The 23,130-nt window shown below is 45.0% G+C and overlaps 1 non-coding gene across 1 annotated transcript; it reads right to left on the bottom strand.

The window, feature by feature from the left end:
• Positions 1-641: 641 nt before the first annotated feature.
• On the bottom strand, positions 642-743 carry LOC143398675 (U6 spliceosomal RNA). The gene has a single exon (XR_013091285.1). It is a non-coding gene; the product is annotated as a U6 spliceosomal RNA (small nuclear RNA).
• Positions 744-23,130: the final 22,387 nt, after the last annotated feature.

The following is a 23,130-nucleotide window of genomic DNA, read 5'->3' on the forward strand; positions in this document are numbered from 1 at the left end:
ATCAGGAAGTAGAAAGTAGGTACTTTTTTTTTTTGGCACCAGGGATTGAACCAAGAAGTGCTGAACCACATCCCCAGCCATTTAAAAAAAATACTTTATTTAGAGAGCATCTCACTAAGTTGCTTAGGTCCTCACTAAGTTGTTGAAGCTGACTTTGAACTTGCATTTCTCCTTCCTCAGTTGCTAGGATTATAGGCATACTCTACCATGACCAGCTGAAATGGGAAAAATTATACCTAATGACCTATTCACAAAATTTTTGCCTCCTGTTCCCATGAATCTGTTCTCTGTTGACTTCAAGATTTTATTTAATTATTTATTTTATAAGTTCCTTGAAATTATGTTATTGGGAGGTAAACAAGATACAAATTATATAAACTTATCTAAAGCAATATTAATGGTACATACTTAAACAAGTGGTAAATGTGATGGGAAGAAACATTTTTAGTAAAATATGTGTGTACGTGTGCATGTGTATGATTATTCGATGTCCATTCTAGCTTTATAAAAAAATACAGAACGGTGTGGTTGGGGCTGTGACTCAGCTATAGAGCGCTTGCCTAGCACATCCTCAGCACCACATAAAAATAAATAAATAAAATAAAGGTATTGTGTCCATGTACAACTAAAATTTTTTTAAAAAATATATGGAACGCTTTAGGAATTGCCTGTCATCCTGTGCAGGGACTGTGCTAATCACTGTATCCTTCCAATTTTAGTATGTGTGCTGCCAAAGCAAGCACAACTTCAAGATTTTCACACCCAAGTGAGGAATGGAATGCTTCCACCAGGAGACATACTTAAATGGGAGCTAATATTATCACCTGTGTTTTGTCTCCTTGTGTCATCAGGAAAAAAGAAGGGTGGACCTAGGCATGTACTGCACATGACTGGGGTCGCTGATCTCAGTTATCAAGTATCCTTGCTGGAGGACACTATGGGTAGGGAGGAGGATGGCTTCTGGGAGCTCCTTCTGGGAAGTGTTAAGTATAAGAAGAGGGCTGTGTGTGCCTATTGGGCAATAAAAGAGTGGGCGATAGGGGACTTAGTGGTTGCCTGCTCCCAAATTCCCTATCCTATTTGTGTCTTTTCCAATGAGAGTGCCTTAGTGGAGGAAAGACCCTAACCTCCGCTATAGCAGGAGGCATACCCTCTTCATTCTTTGAGGGGATGGGAACTACATATTGAACCCAGGGCCTTGTGCAGGCTAAGAATGTGCTCTACTGTTGAGCTACACGGGCAGTACCCTGTTTTCCCCTTCCCGCAGGGAGAGTGCATGGGCATGTACCTGCACATAGCTGGTTTAGTCAGTTGTAAATCCCTGCCTTTGAATCTGGAGGAAGTGCCAGCTATGAAGAGAAATGCAAGCAGGTGTCCCTTACGGGCAGTGCCTGAAGGGGCTTGTCAGCCAGACTCTTCTGCAGGCAGGTCCTGGTTAGTGTTCTGAGTGCCTGAACAACCTTGGTTCTGGCCCATTTTCTTTTCTATTTGTTTTTTTTTTTTTTTTTTTTTGTATCAGGGATTGAACTCACTGAGCTGCATTCCCAGCCCATTTGATTTTTTATTTTGAGACAGGGTCTCTCTAAGTTGTTTAGGGCCTTGCTAAGTTGCTGAGGCTGGCTTTGAACTTGTGATCTTCCCACCTCAGCCTCCCAAGGCACAGATGACAAGTGTTCACCACCATGCTGGGCTTCTGGCCCATTTTCTAAACCCGGTTCTCTAGTCTTCCTGGAGATTGCCTTTTGGTCAGTTTATTTTGGGGATTACTGAGGATTGAACTGTGGAGTCTTTATCTCTGAACTATACCCCCCAGTTTTTCTATTTTAATAGATTTATTTTATTTTATGTGTGTGTGTGTGTGTGTGTGTGTTACTGGGGATTGAACCCAGGACCTCATGTATGCTAGGAAAGTGCTCTACCACTGAGCACACTCCCAGCCCTTATATTTTTTATTTTGAGAAAATGTCTAGCCGATTGCCCAAGCTGACCTTGATCTTGTGATTCTCCTGCCTCAACTCCTGAGAAGCGGATTACAGGTGTGTGCCATTACGCATGCCAGTTAATTCCTCCCTTGCTCAAGTTATCCATAGTCTGTTCTGATGTTTTCAGCCAACAGCTCTCACTGCTACAAGGGAGATGTGAGCACAAACAAGTTCACCTTTTTATATTGTGATTCAGACCATTCATGCTTCCCCCCTCCTTTCCAGAGCACTCCATATTTTTACAACTTCATCTTTGTATAGAGGATAAAATAGATCCTGTAAATGAAGAACTGGAAATGTAGCTCAGTGGTAGAGGGTCCTGGATTCAAGCCTCAGTGGGGGGGGGGGGGGGATTAAAATCACACTTATTTGAAGATTTCCTTGGAATCCATGACCAAAAGTAGATGTAATTATGAATAATGACTTGGAAGATGGGGGAGACAAGAGACCACTGTGTGGGGGAAGGAGAAGACAAAAGGAGGAGCACACAAGATGCAGGAAGGAAAAAAGGAGAAAAAGAAACTTCTCTAGAAGAAAAGAAATGGAGAAAGTAGCTGTTTGAGAAGGTAGGGGTGGTAAGGCCCCTGGGTTCCATCTGCAACACCACAAAAAACAAACAAATAAATATATGTGTGAGGACCTAGGTTCAATTCTCAATAGTAAGTAAGCAAGTAAACAAACAAATAAACAGGCTGGGGGCATAACTCACTCTTAGAGTGCTTACCTGCTATGTGCAAGGCCTTGGATTCAATCCACAGCACCACAACAAAGGATTTATTCATCATTTCTTTTTTTTAATATTTATTTTTTAGGTGTAGATGGACACAACACAATGACTTTATTTTTATGTGGTGCTGAGGATCGAACCCAGGTCCCGCCCGTGCTAGGGGAGCGCTCTACCGCTGAGCCAGGATCCCAGCCCTCATCATTTCTTTTTTTGTTCTGGAGATTGAACCCAGGAGGATATCACTAAGCTAAGTTCCCAGTTTTTTTAAAAGATTTTTTATTTTGAGACCAGGCACTAAGTTGCTGAAGCTGACCTTGAAATTGTGATCCTCTTGTCCCTCTCTCCAGAGTGCCTGGTATTACAGGCATGTACCATGGTACCAGATATACATTTCTTTTTTTTTAACTCCTATTTTGAAGATGGGTTTTAGTTCATAATTATATACCAACTCTAAGGAAGTTGGGGGCTTTTTGTGTGTCTGTGGGTTTTTTTTTGTTGTTGTTGTTTGTTTGTTTTTTGTTTTTGTTTGTTTGCTCATGAGTATATTTCGTTACCCTTTATTTTGGGAGATGGCAGCCAGACCCAGAGGGTGCTGAAAATCTCACTTGTTAGCGAGATAAACATCAGTTATTGTCACCCCCTCTTCTAGATGATGTGGCAGATTTGGTGAAGGGCAGGCCTCACTGGAGTTCAGCTTTAAACAAAGTGAAGGGGAATCATTGTGTCAAGGATATTTTAATTGGCGGCTGTATTGTGTGGACTCATTAGATAACTGCCAACCTTCTCCTTCACTTTGTGCTGTACAGACCTGGTTATGGAAGAAAACGAAAGCCCTTGGAAAAGAGATTAGTAAAAGGAGAATCTGTGGGGCTACAGAGCCCGCCAGCCAGGAGGGCCAGACCTGGAGGGAGGAGGGGAGTGGGAAACAAAAGGCCTGGGGCTAGGAAGGAAAAAGAAAAGTAGAAAGCACTGGAGGGACTCTGGGTGGAGGTAGTATTGGAAACGACCCCAGAAATCAAGGCTACTGGGTGCAGAGGCACATTCCTGTCATCCTAGCTACTAAAGAGGCTGATGTAGGAGGAGAGCAAGTTCGAGGCCAGCCTCAGCAATTTAGAGAGACCCTATCTAAAAATAAAAAGGACCAAGTATATAGCTCAATGGTAAAACACCTCTGGGTTCAATCCCCTGTACCAAACATCAACAACAACAACAAAAAAAAAAAAAAAAAAAAAAAGAAAAGAAAAAAGAAAAAAAGAAAGGAAAAACAAATCAAGATTCGGAGAGGAGGCTGGAGATGTAGCTCAGTCAGTGGAGTGCTTGCCTAGCATGTACAAGGCTCTGGGTTCCATCCCCAGCACCACCACCACATACAAACACATACACACACACACACACACACACACACACACACACAGACTCAGAGAAGACAAAGAACAAGTATAAATGTCCAGATAGGGATCAGGACAAATAAGATAATCCTTTGCTAGAAGCCCATAGTCAAAGAGAATGGCGTACCACAGAAGTGGAGGCTAGAGGGGCCTCCTCTAAGAGATGACTCAGTCCAACCCAATCCTTAGTCCAAAGACTCCTGAGAAGGGGGAGAGCCAGCAGGAGGCTGAGGGGAGCACCTTATCCTCACCATGGGAGGGAGGCACAAGTTGGTGATTCTGACCTCAAAACTGAGGGCCTGGTCTCTCAGAGACACAAGGGACGGATCCAGAGGAAGCCCAGGGAAGTGACTCATGACCATATCATGCCAGGATGAGGATAATCATGGATGGAGACTGGGAAAGGAGACTAAGGTCACAATAACAGGAGGGGAGCCTACCTAGCTCAGGAGCAAATGGACCATAATTATAAATAGGTTGGGGGTGTACCTCAGTGACTGAGCACTTACCTAGCATGCATGAGGCCCTAGGCTCAATCCCCAGAACTGCAAAACAAAACCAAACCAAAAAACAACCAAATAAAATTTAAAGAAAAACAAAGACAACATTATTATTGGTGGATTCCTCTTCCTCCCCCGTTGGAAGTTTTCTTTAAAAGTGAATATAGCTGGGAAAGGTGGCACATGTCTATAAACCCAGTGGCTTGGGAGGCTGAGGCAGGAGGATCACATGTTCAAAACCAGCCTTACCAGCTTATGGAGGCCCTAAGCAATTTAGCGAGACACTGTCTCAAATTAAAAAAAAAAAAAAAAAAAAAAGAAAGAAAGAAAAGAAATTTTAAAAAGGCTGGGAATGTGACTCAATGGTTTAAGCACCACTGGGTTCAATCCCTGGTACCAAAAAAAAAAAAAAAGTGAATATAACCTGGCACATTGGCACACACCTGTCACAGCCTCCCAGTGATTCAGGAGGCTGAGGCAGGAGGATTGCAAATTTGAGTTCAGCATCAGCAATATAGCATGATCCTACCTCAAAAAATAAAAAGAAGTGGGCATGTTCAACCCCAATACTATAACTGAAAGCTGGGTCCTCATCCTTGACACCAATCCAATAATGAAGAAAAGGTCTTAGAAAAAAAAAAAAAAAAGGAAAAAAGTTATATTGCTTTGCTAGCAAAGGAGAAACACAGGGGACTCCTGTCCCAAAGGCTGTGATTCTGCCTATCCGCAGGAATAGAGGTGATTCAGAGAAAATGAGATTAGGAAGGAGAGACCAGTAAGGAGAAGATCATGGAAAAGATGATCAGGGAGGAGAAATTTAGGGAAAAGAAGATCAGAGAAGATCAGAGAGGAGATCAGGAAGGAGAAGTTTAGGGAAAAAAAGATTGGGAAAAGGGAAAAAACACGTAAATTTCAAAGCCACAAAAGGATATGGTCAAAGCATCAAGTGAACCCTGTTCCAATACCAAAACAAAACAAAAACAAAAGTGAACATAGGGCCCGGGGCAGTATTGCACACCCATAGCTCAGCTGCTTGGGAGGCTGAGGCAGGAGGATTGTGAGTTCAAAGCCAGCCTCAACAACAGTGAGGCACTAAGCAAATAAAATACAAAATAGGGCTGGGGATGTGGCTCAGGGGTCAAGTGCCCCTGAGTTCAATCCCTGGTACCCCGCCCCCCCCAAAAAAAAGTGAACATAGTATACATCTGTAATTCTAGCAACTGGGACACTAAGGATGGAGGATCCCAAATTGAAGGCCAACTTGGGCAATTTAAGTGGTCAGACCCTATCTCAAAATAAAAAAGGAGTAGAAGTGTAACTCAGTGTTAAAGCACCCCTAGGTTAAATCCCCAGTACCACTACCCCACAAAGAGTGAACATATCTGAAATCCAATCCATCTTAAAGTTTCCTTATAAAAAAGTCATCCATTGTTCCATTTGTCTGGCATGAATGAACAAGGTTCAAGATCCCCAGCACCAAAGCGGGATGGATGTGGGGGGTGATGGAGAATCCAAATATCCATCAGTAAGGAAATTATTAATAAATCTCACATCCAGACTAAATAATTTTAGAAAGCAGTTGAAACAAACAGACAATCACACATTGAAAGATAAATTATTTCATTAAAAAAAATCATAGGACTGGGCTTGTGGTTCAGAGGTAGAGTGCTCGCCTAGCATGTGTGGGGTCCTGGGTTCGATCCTCAGCACTACATAAAAATAAAATAAAGATATTGTGTCCACCTACAACTAAAAAATAATTTTTTTTAAATGAAATCATAGCCAGGAGTGGTGGCACACACCTGTAATCCCAGCTACTGTGGAGGCTGAGGCAGGAGGACTGCAAGTTCCAAGTCTAGCCTGAACTAAGACCCTATCTCAATATAAAAAATAAAGCTGGGCCTGTTGGTAATCCCAGTGACTTGGGAGGCTGAAGCAGGAGATTGCAATTTAGAGGCCAGCCTTAGCAAGGCCTTGCCTGGGAGGGCTGGGTCTTGCCTGGGGGGGGCCTCACAACAGTGTTTTTTTTTTTTTTTTTTTTTTTTAAAGATGGGATGCTTCCTGAATTGCCCAGGCTGGCCTCAAACTTGTGAGCCTCCTGGTCCTGCCTCAGCTTCCCAAGTAGCTGGGATTACAGACCTGTGCCACCAAGCCCAGCTTCATAATGGTACGAATCTTCTCTCATCCTTAACAGTCAAGCTGACCTCATTGTGCATGGGCTGCTGGTCAGTCCACACAATAAGTTTCTAGAAAGATTAGAAAGAGACCCTTAAGGAATCCGGGCATCTTGGCACATGCCTGTAATCCCAGAGGCTCAGGAAGCTGAGGCAGGAGGATTGCGAGTTTAAAACCAGACTCAGTAATGGTGAGGCACTAAGCAACTCAGTGAGACTCTGTCTCTAAAATACAAAATAGGGCTGGGGATGTGGCTCAGTGGTTGAGTGCCCCTGAGTTAAATCATTAGAAGAGGAAGAGGAAGAGGAAGAGGAAGAAGAAGAGGAAGAAGAAGAAGAAGAAGAAGAAGAAGAAGGAGAAGAAGGAGAAGAAGGAGAAGAAGAAGAAGAAAGAAGAAGGAGAGGAGGAGTAAATTTTGACCTGCTTGAGTTCAGCAGGAACATAGTTGTCTTAGACCTTCAGCTCTGACAGTCACCTGGAAGACAATCCAGTTCTGGTTAATTCTGTTCATCTAAGTTTAAATGTCATCTCTGCTAAAAAGCCTTCCCTGACCTACCAGTCTCATTTTCCTTGCTCCTTCTGTGGCTCATTTCATTGCACCCCAACCTTTTTCTTTGTGTACTAGTTTGTCATGTTACAGCACCCCCACTAGACCGTAGCACCATCTGAGCAGAGGCCTATCCTGTCCCATTTTTTTACCTCTATCTCAGGACAGCACCCTGGAGGACGAATTGCTCACTGGTATTCCCAGAGAGATAGCTGCTGAACTTAGTCTAATCTTCACTTTGATCCCATCTATCCCAAATTTGGCATTTGAAACTTGGTATTCAGTGGGTGGGGTTACCAGGAAGGCTCTGGGACAAACCCCTACATTTCCTAAGCAGGGCTGCAGGTGAAAACTTGAGCCCACAGCCCAGCCTGGCGGTTCTGTGTGATTCAGAACCTTCGCCTGGCTGTGACAAATGCCTGCCCACACCCAAGACTCTGGGCTGTTTTTGCTGTGGACTTGAGTGTCTTGAAGTGACAGAGGAACAGACCCAGAGGGAAGGGAGGGTACAGAGGTGACTATATCTGTCAGCTACGCCAGAGAAAAAAATGAGGAGTATTGACAAGGAGCACGAATGTTACCGCCTTCCTTTTCCACCCTGAAAATCCCTCTCAGAAGCTAAGGGGAGTTTTTAGCTTTCCCAGTTGCCATGGAGGAGGGGTCATCAAACTGCTGTTTGGGTGTGTGGCTGGCTGGTGCCTGTGCCCTAGAGAGCTCTGCAGGGTCCTCCCACCCCTGAGATAAGGGAAACAAAGCAGGCAGCAGATGTTTGCCCCCAAGCTCCTGGAGCAAGGCCGCATCTCCCACCACTGCCTGTGTGTGGGAGTCAGCCAGGAGAGGACAAGGGAAGAAGGGAGGGGTAGAATGCCTATGAATGGAGGCTGAAAGAGTGCTCCAGGTGGTACTGAGAGAAGACTCCTGTCAGGCCTGGGAGTCCTGGATCTGGGTTTCAGGTGCCTTCTCCTCTGACACTCACCCTTCTCAGTATTCACAGCATCTTTGTCACTGGACTCCTAAGGGTGGGAGGTAGGAGCCTAAAGTTGTCCTTTCTTCTTCCAACACCTTGCTCCTGGGATCCCCACCCCAACTTGCACCGCCCAGCCTGGGCGCCTTGACTGTACAGACCTAGTTCCAGAAGATGCCAGAGATTAGGAGATTCCATATATTTAACCCATAAGGGCTTCTGCATAACTTTTGCTCAAATTCTGCTCCCCAGAGTGAGGTTTATACTTCCAAGGTTTCTTAGGTTGCTGAGTTTGGGGGAGATGGGGTACAGATGCTTTGGGTGGATCAAGAGGAGACATAAATTCCCTTGGGGACTCTGGAACACTTAACCCTCCTGAGGGCTAGGACTGCTGCCCTTCTCTGGATAGAATTGAAGGTACCCTTACATTCCCCGTCCTCCCAACCCTTCCATGGGCGTATTGGTGGGTTATATTTACCCTCCTTGTAGAATGGGAGAACACTTTTCAAAGTTACTTATAAAACTTCAAATCACAACATTTGGGGCTAAGGTTGTAGCTCAGTAATAGAGTGCATGCTTGGTATGAATGAAGCCTTGGGTTCAGTCCCCACCACCTCAAATTATTTTTTTAAAATTTAAAAATCATCGCACAATCGAATATCTGAGAAACAAGAATCCATCTTTTTGTTTTTCGGTGCTGAGGACCAAACTTGGGCAAGCACTCTACCACTAAGCCACACCCTCAGCCCCAGAGTCCCTTTTGTCTTTTACAGATGAAGGAAATATTTTCAAGAAATATTTATTTTCTGAGAAAAATTGACACAATGAAAGAAGCAAAGCACAAAAACCATAAACCATTGAACCACATGGTACCACGACTTAAAGGTCAAAGGATGTATGTTCTTCGGGGACGAGAGACAGACACTCTAGACAGTCATTCTTGGATGACATTCTACCTCTAAGCCCTTGCAATCCCCTCTTGGAGGGTGATGATCCGCCTGCTGGTCCGGCTGCTGAGATTTAGGTCACCCTTGCTCTAGGCTAGTGTCATCCTGACATTAACAGGCCATGAAACGGCTTCAGACTTACCAGACCAGGGCATTTGCTATAGCCCCCTTGCATGTTCTGCTTTGCCCTTAGCTAGCCATTCCTCACCCTACCTGAGCTTCAGTTTATTAATTTGTATCATTAAGTCTTGACAGATTATTTATTCATTTTAATTTTTTGGTACTTGAGATTGAACCCAGGGGCTCTTTACAACTGATTTTTTTGATTTTTTAATTTGAGACTTTGATTTTTTAATTTGAGACTTTCTGGCTGAATCGTTGACTGTCTCACTAAATTGCCCAGGCTGGCCTTAATCTCGTGATCCTCCTGCCTCAGCCTTCCTAAGATTATAGGCATGCACCACAGCTCTTGGCTTGACAGATAATTGAATGAGTAACTTAAAATAATCTGTGAATGCCCCCAGTTGCTAGTAAGCTCATTAATATTAATTTCTCCCTGTCTAAACATTTCCCCCAAGAAAAGTTGGGCATAGGAGAAGTAATTAAACACAGGTTTCTTCACTGGCTCAGAGGCAAAGCCCAACCAATGTCCTGACATTAATAATACTGACCATAGCTGAGGGTGGTGGCACATGCCTGTAATCCCAATGGCTCAGGAGGCCAAGGAAGGAGGTTGGCAAGTTCAAAGTCAGCTTCAGCAACTTAGCAAGGCCCTAAGCTATTTAGTGAGACCCTGTCTCAAAATAAAAAAATAAGCCCAAAAGCTCAGGAGGCTGAGTTCAAGGGCGGCCTCAGCAGTTTAGCAAGGCCCTAAGCAACTTGTCTAAATAAAAATAAAAAGAGCCGGGGATGTGATTCAAGGGGATAAGCGTCCCTGGGTTCAATCGCCAGTACCAAAAAAAAAAAAAAAAAAAAAAAGTAAATAATAATAATAATAATAATAATAATAATAATGGCCATGGGTGCTGTACTTGGGAGTGTGAGGCAGGGGATCACTTGAGCCCAGGAGTTCAAGCCAGCCTGGGCAACATAGCAAGACTTGTTGCTAACAAACAGGTTCCCTGACTATTTCCTCCTGAATATTTCCCTGTTTGGGGTATAAAAATGTAAGTAGACTGGTGGGGATGTAGCCCAGTAGTAGAAAGCCTGCCTGGCTCACACACATGAGGACTTGGTTTCATGGCCACCAATGCAAAAAGAAGAAGAAGAAAAAAAAAGCAAGTAGATCACCTTAACCTACTATCCCCATTCTTGTGGCTAAGGAAACTGAGGTTCAAAAGAATTAAACAGCTTATCCAAGGTCATGGAATTAGCCCATAGTAGACTCTAAAGACTCCTATCGGCTTGATATAAATCCCATTCTATTAAGCCCTAGCCAATGTGACATTCCCTGCAAACCTACAACAGAAAGCTCCTCAAATGGGTTATGCACACCCAGCTTTGTAGCAGATAGTTGTGCTCCTGGGTTCAACTCCAGGAAGACCCTTGACCTGTCTTTCGTTGGAAGCCTGGCGCACCACACACAGGACCAAGCCAGTTCAGGGTGAAGGTCAGGGGCTAGCTGAAAATGGGAGACTGTCTTAGGCTGTGTCTTTGGCTGTGACTATGTCAGGGACGGGGCTGAAATATTGTAAGTGGTTACCGAGGGTACAACCTCTTCCCAGGGAAAGGGTGGGGGTGGGGTGGTGAAGCTGGTTAATTGAGATGGGAGGGTGGGGGTGGGCAGGGACTTCCAAGCTTTCAGATCCGGTGCTGTTCCCGTAAACAAGTGCAACCCTCAGCTCCCTGGAGGGCCTGGGGAGCAAATGTGCGCATCTTTGCCTCTTTCCCAACAGCTGTTCGCTGGAGGACGCAGCCCTGCCATCTCCAGCAGGCCTTCTCCTGGCCTGCCCCAGCCCCCAGCTCAAGCCTCAGGAAGTGGGGCTGCTGAGAATCTCTCCTTCAGTCTCGCCTCCTGCCGAGAGTGTCCTCTGCCACTGCATTTCCTGGCCTAATTAAGCTGGGTAATGAGTAGCTAAGAGGAGGGGATAAAAGCCCTGGGCGGCTTAGAGCTTGGGACAGTTTATGACAGGGGCGTCTGCAGCTGGTGACTTTCTTAGGAAAGTTATTTCTCCTAACCCTGGGAAGTTGCATGCTATTTCCTCAGCAGAGTGATCCCTGAAGTTAAGCTTAGGGAATATCGAGTCCTCAGGGGACCTGGCTAGAGGGTCCTGGAGGTGACAGATGGGGCAGTGCTATGGGTCTGGGGAGGGACTGATCTGAGCTGGAGAGTAATCACAAGCCACCAGGGCTAATGCCCTTAGCTTAGCCTGAGGCTAGAGTGTCCTTGGTGACCACGTGTGATTCCCCAGGGCTTGGGTGTTACGTTTCATTTGAATGATAGGACTGTGCACAGTGGGCAGTTTCCTAAGACTGTGTCTGGCTGAGAGCAAGGAAATCTGAGCCACCCACTCTGCTCCTGATTCCCTCTCAGTCCTCTTTTAAAGGTGCTAAGAATTGTGTCCTGGAAAATCTAAGGCGCTCCAGCAGCCAGGAAGGAGTGGGGGTGGGGGTGCTCTCAGGTAGGGCCCCTGGGGTGAAGGAAAGGCTGACTCCCGGAGTTGTGGACCCAGGGATTGCCCTTAGAAGACCCTCAGGAGCCCAAAGCTTTTTTTTTTAAATTTTCTTTTTTTTGGGGGGGGGGCGGCGGGGAAGTACCAGAGATTGAACCCCGGGGAACTTTACCACTGAGCTATATCCTAGCCCTTTTATTATTTTTTAATATTGAGACAGTGTTTCACTGAATGGCTTAGGACCTTGCTAAATTGTTGAGGTTGTTCTCCTGCCTCCAGCCTCCTAAACGTGTGCCACTGGGCAAGACAAGGATCCCAAAGCTGACTATGAATGTCGCTCTGCTGCTAGAACACAAAACCCACTCAGTCTCAGTCACAACTTCTGCTCTGGTTCTTCTGCTATTGTACCTGTGTGTCTGTTTGGGTTTTTGTTTTGTTTTATTTAACCACTTTGCACTCATTGCTTAGTTGGCCAGGGACCTCTATGATATACAGTGGAGCAGAGGTAGGCCAGGTTTTGGAGCCTGAAGAGTCTCAGAGGGTTACTTAGGAGATTTTGTGATGCCAGCCGTTGTTTTCAAATGCACAGGTGGAGATATCTAGTCTCCAATCAACTTCTTCTTGCTCATAAGAGAGGCAAGATTTGGCTACATTTCTCAGTATTTTTGTTTGTTTTTATTTTGTTTTGTTTTTGTTTTTGTGAACTAAACCCAGGGTCCCTCTACCACTGAGCTACATCCTCAGCCCTTTTTAATTTTTTATTCTGAAACAGGATCTTGCTAAACTGCAGAGGCTGACCTCGTACTCATGATTCTCCTGTCTTATCCTTCTGAATTGCTGCAATTGCAGGTGTGTGTTGCTGCACCTGATTGACCTTTTCTAATTATTCTAAATAAGATCTTGCAGGTGCCATGGTGAATGTCTAAAATCCCAGTGACTCAGGAGGCTGAGGCAGGAGGATCATATATTCAAGGCCAACCTCCACTATTTAGCAAGACCCTGTCTCAAAATAAAAAAAAACAGAAAAAGCACTGGGGGTGTAGCTCAGTGGCAGAGCACCCCTGGGCGCAATCCCCAGTACTGCAACAAAATAAAATTAAAGAGAATTGAGGATATAGCTGGGGGGGGGGGTGGAGTGCCCCAGGTTCATTCCCCACTATCAGTACATCCATAAATAGACCTACTTTAGGCCATGTCCTCTGAGACTGTGTCCTCCATCAACACTCTTGCTGACTGTAACTATAGGCAACAGAACTGATGAGGATCCTTCTTCTTTCTGATCATTTCTCTGCCCATTATGCTTTCCCCTTGTTCTCATCATCTTATCTATTCTCTTAGCCTCCTGTTTCTCTTTCTAAGTGAGAAAATAGTTAGATCACAAATAACTCTGTGTTTCCCTGTTTCCCCTCTGGCTGTAGGGCTGTGCTAGTCGGTGGAGTGGAAGGAAACCTGATGGCCAGATGCAGGGCCAGAAAGAGCACACCAGAGCAGAGCAGGAGCAGCAGCCCCCAGCCAGGGGTCCCTGTGCTCTCTGGGGGAGGGCCCCTGAAGTCCAGATTTGAGAGGACTGTACCAAGAGGAGAGGAGAGCAAGCCGGAAGCTTCACCTCTGTGACCCTGGCCACCTTCTGGCTGGGAAGCCAAGCCCAGAGCCTTGGCATCATCCTCCAGCCCTGAGCAGCTGGGCAGGCCAGGGAGCCAACTAGCTTTGAATGTGTAATCCTGGTTAAAGAGAAAGGGGGAAAGAGCTGGTAATTTCCCAGGACATGGACAACTGAAACCTGATACTCTTGTCAAGGGAGCCCTTTCACTAAGAGGCAGGGAGAGAAAGGAGGAGAAAGAAAAAGAAGGAAGGAGGAAGGGGAAAGTGTGAGAGGCCACTGGAGAGCCAGGGCTCAGCAGGAAGCACTGAGCACAGCTATAATGTGAGTCCTCCATTTGTCACCCACACGGGTTCTTGACCTGAGCCTGGCTCTTGGTAAGAACTAAGAGAAATGGTTGATGCACCCAGTGGGGAGAGCAGTGGCTGCCACAGCTCTCAGAGGCCTGTCCCCCAGCCCATCTCTGCTGTTTAGGAGCTGCAGGCCCTTCCTTAGATGGCTTCTGGCCTTTTCTATAAAGGAGCCAGCTAATGAGTTAAGATAAAAGTCTGTAAAGACCTTCAACACTGACCAATAAGAAGCAGTTCTTTCCTCCTGTCATTCAGCAAATATTCATGGACTAATTGGATGAATGAAAATAGGCCAATCTGCATGGTCAAGTGCATAGTCAGAGAGGAAGCATTCGATTTGGACAGATTAGGATTGTTCATCAATCTTCAGCTACAAAGAACTGCAGGTGTTAAAAAGGCTAAAAGTCACAGAAGTCTGGGGAGGCTGCCTTGTGACAACTCTGGGCTAGGTGCAGTTCTGGGGACTATAGACATCTTTAGCACACTCTCTGTCCTTGGCTGAAGCAACAAGGCTTTCAGCCAAAACAACTAGTGAATAATATTGGAAGAATTCCAATGAAAACCCAAATGTAGCTGGCATAGGCCTGTAATCCCAGCGACTCAGGAGGTGAGGCAGGAGGATGGAAAGTTCAAGGCCAGCCTGTGCAACTTAGCTCACACACATACACAAAAGAGAACCCAAATGTGGGGTACGGTCAGGAATTGGTTCAATGGGTTAGTCCCAGTGCAATTGAGAAGGCAGCTCCTCCTCCTTTTGTTCCTCCTCTTTTTCTTCTAAGGTGTTCTACCACTGAGCTACATTCCCAATGCTCTTTATTTTTAATTTTTAAAAATTATTATTATTACTATTACTATTACTATTATTGGTACTGGGAATTGAACCCAGGGATTCTTAACCACTGAGCCATATCCCCAGCCCGAGACGGGATCTCGCTTATTTGCTTAGGATCTAGCTAAACTGCTGAGGCTGGCCTTGAACTAGAGATCTTTCTGCTTCAGCCTCCTGAACTTCTGGGATTATAGGTGTGCACCACCATATCTGGCTTTTATTTATTTTTTTATTTTGAGAAAGGGTCTTGCTAAGTTTCCCAGACTGGCCTCAAACTTGTCTCTTTCTCCTGAGTCACTGGGATTACAGGTATGTATCACCATGCCCTGGCTACAGAAGCCTTCTTTAGTTGAAATATTCTCTAAGGTCACCCTCTGAATCAACAGGTGCAGCTGCTTATACTATGTGCCAGTCACTGGCCTAGGCACTGGGGAGACTGCAAGGAACAAGAGAGGTCTTGCTCCCCTGGTGCAGCTTTCCTAAGGGGTCTGGTTGCATTCTTATTGCACACTTCTGTATTTTATAGTTTCTTTATTGATTAATTGATTGATTGTTACATCATCTATTTTAAAAAAATTCAAAGCAGTTTATGATTAATGGCACCAGTACCATAAACTCCCAAACTAGATTGAAGGTTAAGGTCTAGGTTACCAAGAAAGCCAGATCAAGAGAAACCTGGATTAAAGGAAGACTAAATTACCTGAGCCTAAAAAGCAGCTCTTAGCTGCCTGGTGGCCTGTTCAAAATGGGACACAGTGGGCCTAATAAAAAGGAAGCATTACTGTACAGGTTCCTTCTTTCCGGAACCAACATTTAGGCTTGCTTCTCACCACTGTATCTATAAGCCTGGCTCAAGTGCATTCCACTTCTGTAGAAGCCCGGAGCCCTTGGATCATTTACCTTTGTGCTCCCGCTCTCATCAGCAATGCTCTGCATCCTCAGCCTGAGTAAACACCATCAGTCATACTTCAGGATTCAATGGCAAGGACATTATTCTGCTCAGTGTCCTGAAATGCTTTCCCTGACCCTGTGTCCAGGCCCTTTCTACCTGGCCCTCTCAGAGTATCATAGTTGCCTGCATGTTTCCCCACCAACTGGGAGCTTCTGCAGAGCAGGAGCCCCATCCCTCATCTGCAGGGCCCAGCACCATGCTGGGTACATTTGCTGCTAACAAGACTTTACACTTAATGTTGTACCACACACCATGCTAATTGTCATGCACATATTATCTCATTTAACTCTTACACTAACCCAGAGACTTAGTTGCTATCATCACACCCATTTTACAGATGAACTTGTGAAATATTTCTCAGCAACAATAGTTCATAATAAAGACCTGTGGAGAATCATATTGCAATCTTTTTTTTTTTTTTTTTGGTATCAGGGATTGAATTCAGGGTTACTCAACCACTGAGCCACATTCCCCCAGCCCTATTTTGTATTGCATTTAGAGACAGGGTCTCACTAAATTGATTAATGCCTTACCAGCGCTGAGGCTGGCTTTGAACTTGCAATTCTTCCGTCTTAGCCTCCCAAGCCACTGGTATTACTGGTGAGCCACCGTACCCTACTCATACTGCAGTCTTATAATGAAGTAAGAGAATTATTATTTTGGAGGTGGAATTGCTAGGGATGGAATCCAGGGCCTTATGCATGCTAGACAAACGCTCTACCAGGAGCTACATCCCAAATGTAAGATGGATTTCTGTAGCATGCCAACTAGCTAGCTGACTTAGTCACATTGTGGTGTTCCTAGGCCTCTTAACTTGCATCTGGAAGGGACCTTAGAACACATGGACTCTGGCCAGGGGAGGTGACACATGCCTATAATCCCAGCATCTTGGAAGGCTGAGGCAGGAGGATTACAAATTCCAAAGCCAGCCTCAGCAATTTAGCAAGGCCCTAAGGAACTCAGTGAGACCTTGTCTCAAAATATAAAAAGGGCTAGGATGTGGCTCAGTGGCCAAGTGCCCCTGGTTTCAATCCCTGGTACCCAAAAGAAAAGAACACAACCCCACATTCTGTAGTTCAAGTGACAGAGAGATTAAATGGCTGAGCTCACATCTAAGGCCATCTATGACCTAGCAAGTGCAGGAAGAGATCTGACTCCCACCACTCTGGATCATTTTCTTTCTTTTTATATATATAATTTAAAATTTTCCAGCAGATGTACTTTATTTTTATTATTTAAAAAAATTTATTAGTTGTTGATGGACCTTTATTTATTTTTATGTGGTGCTGAGGATCGAACTCAGTGCCTCACACATGCTAGGCAAGCCCTCTACCTCTATGCCACAACCCCAGCCCACCCTGGATCATTTTCTAGTTAGATTTAAAAATGCATCTAAATTCTGCAAACAAAGCAAGAAAAAAGTCCAGAAGTGGGAAGCTTTCACCAAAGCAGTGCCTTTGTGGTGGCAAGGAGCCACTGTGCCACACCAGCCTTAGCTCTCCTGACAATCTGTGCAACAGCAAGCCTTGCCTTTCATCTCTTCTTCCCTCTCTCCCTTCCTCCCTTCCTTCATTTGCATTGCTGGGGATGGAACCCAGGGACTTGCACCCCTGAGCTACATCCCCCAGCCCTGTCATTTTCTCATTTTTTTTGGAGTAGCCGCTCATTGCCTTCTCCATGACACATCTTCCTTCTCAGGTGATTTGAAAATCTCTCTCTCTCTTTCTTTCTTTTTTTTTTTTTTTAATATTTATTTTTTAGTTCTCGGCGGACACAACATCTTTATTTTATTTTTATGTAGTGCTGAGGATCGAACCCAGCACCCCACACATGCCAGGCAAGCGCGTTACTACTTGAGCCACATCCCCAGCCCAAGAGAATCTCTCTCTTGTTGCAAAGACAGGTATTGGTGGTGCACACCTGTAATTCCAGTGGCTTGGGAGGCTGAGGCAGGAGGATCTTGACAAGCCAGCCTCAGAAAAAGTGAGGTGCTTAGCCTCAGAGAGACTCTGTCTCTAAGTAAAATAAAAAACAGGGCTGGGGGTTGTAGCTCAGTGGTAGAGCATTTGCTTAGCATGTGTGAGCTCTGGGTTCAATTCTCAGCACCGCATATAAATAAATGAATAAAATAAAGGTTCATTAACATCTAAAAAAATTTAAAAAAAAATAATAAAATAAAATAAAATAAAAAACAGGGCTGGCAATGTGGCTCAGTGGTCAAGTGCCTTGAGTTCAATCCCTAGTACCACCCCCTCAAAAAAAAAAAAAAAAGACAGATATTGGTGAATAGCCCCGCTTTTAACCTTTGTTGATTCGCTTGGTTCTGAGTCCTAGAAGGAATATGTGGGCTTGGCTCCAGAGCAGTGATTGTGCACCAGGAATGATTCTGAGACATGTGGATTGTCATAACTAGGAGGAAGTGTGCTACCCAGAGGATAGAGCCTGTTAAACAGGCAGCAGTGCACAGGAAGGCCCTCACCCCAAGGATCTATCTGGCTCTAAATGTCAGTAGCACCTGAAATGAGAAGTCCTGCTGTACAAGGAGAAGGAGGGAAGGACTCTCTCTACTAACCTCCTCTGGAAGAAGAGTTCCCACTGATTTCCTCTCCTTGCCCTGTCCATTGGGACTCTAGATACCTCCTCAGAATTATTGGGTTTGTGGTACCCTTTCCTCCTGCCACTTTGTTTGGCCATTTGATGTTTCCATTTTGTATATAATATTTTTTTAAAAAAAGGAGGAACTATTTTATTTTATTTTTTAAAAATATTTTTTAGGGGCTGGGGATGTGGCTCAAGCGGTAGTGCGCTCGCCTGGCATGCATGCGGCCGGGGTTCGACCCTCAGCACCACATACAAACAAAGATGTTGTGTCCGCCGAAAAACTAAATAATAATAATAATAATAATAATAAATAAATATTAAAAAAATTTTTTTTAGTTGTTAATGGACCTTTTTTTTTATTTATTTGTATGTGGTGCTGAGAATTGAACCCAGTGTCTCATGCTAGGCAAGCTCTCTACCACTGAGCCACAACCCAGCCCGGAAGAACTATTTTATTAATCATGAAGTGGAGCTCCAGCAAAATGATTTTTTGTTATCCACAAAAAAGGGTAGATTTTTGCTTTGTATATTGCCATGGTGGGAATTGAACTCGGGACCTCATGCATGATAGGCAAATGCTCTATGACTGAGCTATACCCAAGCTCAGGGCTTATATTTTATGTATCTTATTTTAACTTTGCCTTATAAATTAACTTCATCTGAAAAGTTAAGAGTAGTTTACATCGTGAGGTGGATACTATTTCTATTTACCATAAGAAAACTTAAGTTCAGAGAGGTTGAATAACTTATCTGGGTCCCCCAGCCATTCATTCTTTCCACCCCAGCTCTGAGCTATCCAGTTTAGTGTTTCTGCTGCTTTCCACACAAAATAGCAGTGGGCTATGCAGATAAATAATAAATAAGTTGTCAGGGTCTGGGGATGTAGCTCAGTGGTAGAGCCCTTGTCTAGCATGTGCAAAGCCTTGGGTTTGATCCTTAGCACCACAGCAGGGGAAAAGAGTTGATAAATAAAAGGCATGCTTGCTTTGCTTGAACACTGAATCCATCCTTTGCCTTCTGAATAAAATGGTAAAGACAGGGTTCTGAGGAAATATGGATGTCTGGTGGTAAAGATCAAGGTTGGTACACTTCTTTCCTATTTATGGCATCTTACTTAAGCTTCTCAGCACTCAGGTGTGCCAGCAGTCACACAGATTAACTTCAGGTTGCCAAGAAAACCTCTGAGGGCTCCCCACCACCCAGCTCATGGCCCACAGCGCCCTCCCTGGGAGTAGACACCCTGGGGTTCTTCTCTTGTGTCCCCCACCAACCTAGGCCTTCACTAATACCTACCATTGGCACTGGGGACTTATTAAACGGCGCCAACTCAGGGCCTCTGACTACCAAGCCCAGAGTTTGTTGTGACAACATTTATCCTGTTAATAAAAGCATACTCTGTGTGTGTGTGTGTGCGCGCTCTCATTCCACATTACTAAATACTACCCTTCTAAAAAGATGGCCTTCATTCAGGGTTTCAACCAGGCCTTGGCCTCCTGGCCCCTCTGAGCAGCTTCCTGCCCCCTGCCCTCTATCCCAGGGATCTGCCTCCCCTGTAGTGGGGAGTAGAGCTGGGCCCCTCTGGGCTTCTTCTGCTCAGATTAACCCCTTCCTTCCAGTTTTTCTGTGCCTGGCAAAGGGGCTCTGGGCCAAGTGGCCAGACACTCATTGGCTCCAGGGCAGGCGGATGCCATAAACCCGTTTTCCTTGGGGACTCCAGAGCTCCACATCTTACTTTCAGAAAGCACAACTGTTTTGTTTGAAATGGCCCCAGGGAGGAGGGAGAGCCCAAGGCTCTGTACACATGTTCCTCATTTGCCATTGGTGGGGAGCAGGGGCGGAAGGGGGGCTGCGGGGTGTGGGAAGGCAGGCACTGGTGGGGAGAGAGCAGGCTGCAGCTGCTGCTGCTGGGGAGTTTGGCTTCAGGGAGGAATGGACGGAGAGAGTGCAAGGAAAAAGGGGTGGGACTTGGGGACAGGGGCGGTGTCACGGGGGAGGAGGGAGCAGGTGGTGACTTGTTTATCTGCTCAGCTGTTTTGTGTCCAGGAGCCTGAGAGAGAGACAGAAGCAGCTGGGAGGAGAAAAAGCAAGGAGACCAGGGGCCCTATTGGTCCTTGTGCCTTAGCCACAGGTCCTGAAACCAAAGCAAAAACCACCAGAGAGTGATTCATTTGGGTATAGCCCTCCCTCTCTCTACCCAGAGGGGTTTCTTTCGAGCCCATATGCTAGTTTCTGCCATGCAAACACCCTGGCAGTGCCCTCTCTGCCTTGTGCCGAGGTTCTCATTGGGCTAGAATCCCCATGGGTTAGTGCAGGCACAGGCTCATGTAAATAAATATTCCAGGGCCTTGGTCTGGTGTGCTCTTGAACATGAACTGGCACAGTCCTTCAGGGAACCAAACCGGCTATCTCGTAGCCTAGATTTCAGCCAGACCCATACTAATGAATATTGTCCCAAGTGGAATCAGGCTAGCCACCCCGCATCGCTGCTCAGTGTCCCTCAGTTCTTCCCTCCATTCATTTGGATTTCACCCTCTGACAGTCCAAGACCTGCGCAGGGCTATTTATGGGTCCTGTTCAAGCCCAGCGCTCATTTGCATGCTAAATTGTTTGGAGGCTAAACTGGGATGCAGCTTAATTTGCCCTGTGGTCTTTTGACCAGGTTAATAAACTTACCACCCCTCTCAGCACATAAGGATTTGGAAGGTAGTTATGCCTTTAATTACAGTGCAATTACAAGAGTCTACTTGCTCTTTCCCTTCAGCTCTTTCTCCAGCTTATTATTTTCTTCTTCTTGTTTGTTTGTTTAAATGAGAACATTTGCTGGAACCTTGGTAGATGATTCCCTATCCCTACTACCCTGGAGGCCTGTTGCCAGAGGTCTTTTTCTGCCTTCTTCTCTGTGCACAAAGCCAGGGCATCTCTGTTGACAAAGGGTCTGCTCTTCTGGCACTGGGCCTGGTGGTTAGGGACAGGGTAAGAAGTGCAGATGCCTTTTGAAGACTTCTGCAGATGCCTATCCTGCTCCTTTAAAGCAGCCAGGAAAATATTCACAACACCTGTGGTGTGTGGGGGAGACCCCTTCCCAGCTTGTTGCTGTCTGAGTACTCTGCCCCACTGACCTGTATGGTGCCCCTAGGGTAGAAGGCTGGATAAGGCCTCTTTGGGTAAAGAGGAAGGGTGATGCTCTCTGTGCACATGTGGTCTGCTTAGCAGAAGGACTATGTCCTGGGAGAGGCTGGCTGGAGAGGTGGAAGAAGCAGGGACCTGGGAGTTGGTGAATTTAGCTCCTGGTTCCAACCAGTGTTGCTACTAAGTTGGGCCCCACACTTTCCCATGTGGGCCTTCCTGTGTAAAATGCAGGATTGGAGGCTCTGATCTCAGGGTTCTTTCCTACTTTACAGATTCCCTTGCTTTTAGAATGCTAATTTCTGTGTCTATAGCCCATTTCCTTCTCCAGAGACAAGGTAGCCCAATAAAATCACCCCTTAATGATGGTCACACAGCCAGGCTGAATTATTGTCTGTCTTTTCCTCAACCCAAATGCTCTGGCTGAAGACATAGTTAAAATTCTCACCATGGGGAAGCTCTGCAAGTTTGCCTCTTGCAGCTCAGGAGTTCCAAAGGGCAGAAGGGCCAGCATACCATCTTCTTGAACAATTCCTGTGCAGACCTCTAAGGAATCAATGGTTCTTCCACATTTTCTTTCCCAGGGAAGTACCCTGAGTTCCACTTTACATGATGAGGTCAGTGCTCTTGGCCTTCAGATGGACTCCATTCAATTTATAAAATTTTTTTTTTCTTCTTCTTTTTTTTTTTTTGGATTGAATCCAGGGCACTTAACCACTGAGCCACATCCCCAGCCCTATTTTGTATTTTATTTAGAGACAGGGTCTCATTGAGTTGCTTAGTACCTGACTTTTGTTGAGGCTGGCTTTGAACTTGTGATCTTCCTGCCTCAGCTTCCTGAGCTGCTAGGATTACAGGCCTACACCACTGAGCCTAGTCTTTTTTTTTAGGTACTGGGGATTGAACCCAGTGCTTTGCTGACAATGGTTGCAATCATCACAATAATATCAACTATTGTTTTTTGAGTATCTGCTATAGGTACCATTCATTTTGACAGATGTTTATATATATATATATATATATATATATATATATATATATATATATACATAAAAAATCTTTTTTTCCTTTTTATTGGTGCATTATAATAGTGAGATTTATTATAATATAATCATATGGGCACACAATAAAACAGTGATTAATTTAATTTCCCAGTACCTCCTCTTTCCCACCCCTCCCTCCTTCTTCTATTCTACAGGTCTCCCTTCTATTTTTTAAAAATTTGTTCTAATTAGTTGTGCATGACAGTAGAATGCATTTTGACACATTGTACACAAATGGAGCACAACCTCTCATTTTTCTGGCTATACGTGGTGCAGAGTCACACCAGTAGTGTAATCATATCATACACGTATATAGAGTAATAATGTCTACCATCCTTCCCATCCTTATAGCCCCACCCCTTCCCTCATTCCTCCTCTGCATAATCCAAAGTTCCTTCATTCTTCCCTATGGCTCCCCACCCCACCCCCAGTATGTATCAGCATCTGCTATCCGAGAAAACATTAGGTCTTTAGTGTTTGGGGATTGGCTTATTTCACTTAGAATGATGTTCCCTAGTTCCATCCATTTACCTGTAAATGTCATAATTTCATTTTTCTTTAAGGCCTAGTAATATCCCATTGTGTATAGATACCACATTTTCTTTGAAGGGCATCTAGGTTGGTTCCATAGTTTAACCATTGTGAATCGAGCTGCTATAAACATTGATGTGGCTGCATCACTGTAGTTTGCTGATTTTAATTCATTTGGGTATAAACCTCAGAGTGGGATAGCCGGGTCAAATGGTGGCTCCATTCCAAGTTTACTGAGGAATCTCGATAGGGCTTT

Source organism: Callospermophilus lateralis, chromosome 4, assembly GCF_048772815.1.
Source record: "Callospermophilus lateralis isolate mCalLat2 chromosome 4, mCalLat2.hap1, whole genome shotgun sequence".
NCBI lineage: Eukaryota > Metazoa > Chordata > Mammalia > Rodentia > Sciuridae > Callospermophilus > Callospermophilus lateralis.